Source organism: Poecilia reticulata, unplaced genomic scaffold, assembly GCF_000633615.1.
Source record: "Poecilia reticulata strain Guanapo unplaced genomic scaffold, Guppy_female_1.0+MT scaffold_1929, whole genome shotgun sequence".
NCBI classification, from domain to species: domain Eukaryota; kingdom Metazoa; phylum Chordata; class Actinopteri; order Cyprinodontiformes; family Poeciliidae; genus Poecilia; species Poecilia reticulata.
The window spans coordinates 1-1786 of NW_007616658.1; the positions used below are offsets into that span (position 1 = coordinate 1).

The 1786-nt window shown below is 32.6% G+C and overlaps 1 long non-coding RNA gene across 2 annotated transcripts; it reads right to left on the reverse strand.

The window, feature by feature from the left end:
• Positions 1–933: 933 nt before the first annotated feature.
• LOC103461508 (uncharacterized) lies at positions 934–1737 on the reverse strand. Of its 2 annotated transcripts, none has more exons than XR_533131.2 (3): positions 1578–1737; positions 1330–1392; positions 934–1015 (listed from the first exon to the last, which is right to left on the reverse strand). It is a non-coding gene; the product is annotated as an uncharacterized LOC103461508 (long non-coding RNA). The 2 variants fall into 2 exon arrangements; XR_001776383.1 differs by having other exon boundaries at positions 1326–1392.
• Positions 1738–1786: the final 49 nt, after the last annotated feature.

Sequence of the window (1786 nt, forward strand, 5' to 3'; positions counted from 1 at the left end):
TTAACTCTTTGTTGGATTTTAATATAATCCAACAACCTTCTTAATTTATCAGGCTAAATTAAACTTAATGAATTAGAGTCATAACATCTGCATTTCTGGTAACTGTGAGAAAGTTGTTAGAAACTTTCAGWTTCTTTAGACATAAACAGAAATGCAACAAAATCTAATGGTTTAAAAAATGTTATTTTATTTATTTATTTCCTTTATTTATCCAGGTAAAACCCCATTGAGATCCAGATCTCATTTTCAACAGGAACCTGGGCAGAAATCTGCAACACACAACAAGCTGCTTACAGAAAAGATAAARAAATTAAAACMTCAAAWTACAAAACAGTTTAAAAGCAATGACACCTATTGACACAGTGTGTGTTTTTTAAGAATCAGAATCAGATCAACATGTGGAGTTCAGACTGGAGCTGATTCCATTCTGGAGGAGCCGTCACACTAAATGCTTGATTCACTTTTTCTGTTCAAACATTTGGAACAAGAACAAGAAAAATGTTGTTGAGTGTAAATTATGGGCAGCAATAGATCATTGTAGGAGAGAATTTAAGTAGTAAATARTTTGAATAATAGAAGATTATATACAGAATATACATAATGTGTGTTACACTTASACCACGGTTTACAATTAACCCTTATTTCCTACACCAACATGTTTATCTATAGATATTTTACATGGACTATCGGTCATATCACTCCCTTCCTCTGGATGGCGCTATCATTCCTTTACATCCAGGCTCTAAAAGACTTCAGTAGTTCAGGCCCAGCTGTGAATGATTCCATTGATTGTATATCAGATAAAATGAAAATTACCAAACAAGTTAAAGAAAACTATAATCCACTATTATCTGGGAGGCATTTCCTATATTGACAACATGAGTAATACACAATATACATGAGACATATAAAAACAATGTGTCCTTTTTGACAGACAGATGTTACAGGTAAACATCTAATGGTGMGTAAAYTGAGATTTTCCTGATATGGTTGTGTTGAACTTCTCTCCATGGACCTGAAAGACAAGAGACATAAAGATGCTGATGGTCCGTATTAAAGGTTCATTTTACTACATTATTAGCAAGTAAGTAAAGCAATTCAATACACTGAATTGTGAAATAAATTTCACTCCATTGAATAAAGTCTATGTTTCCTTATTGTTGTTAATGGCTGCCATAGTAATAATGGAGCAAGACTTAGAAAAAAAACTATTTACTTTGACATTGTGCTGGATTTCCTAACAAAAATGAGGAAAAGATCTGAACAGAAAGGTTTTAACGATTAGAGAATTTAATAAATCGCTACAGTTGACATTTTTTACCTACCTACTTTGATGTTTTATTCTGAAGTTGCATCAACTTTGTCAGATCTTCTCTGAATCATCAAGTTTCCCTGTTCAATGATTAGAGGAAACACAAAGTTGTTGTTACCAGATTGTTGCTCTGAATCAGGAAACAAACAAAACAGAAACACCTTCATAGTGAACTAAAAATAATGAAACTGACTGAATTGTTGATGAGTTACAGTATAATTACAAAATCTCCAACATTATTTGAAAATCAGACTTTATACTGAACCTTTTCCAGAGTTTTCAGGGCCTCTGATTGTTTCATAGACACAAAGGTCACCTAAAGGTCGATGAAAGACCAACACAGATTAATTGGTCACTTTATGTCTGTGATTCACGTTAAAACTTTAACAAAGGAACAGAATCAAAAGTGCAGCAGAGAAAATAAGGATTCGTTGAAAGTTGGATTGGATGTATGGAAATATTTCCTGATTAAAA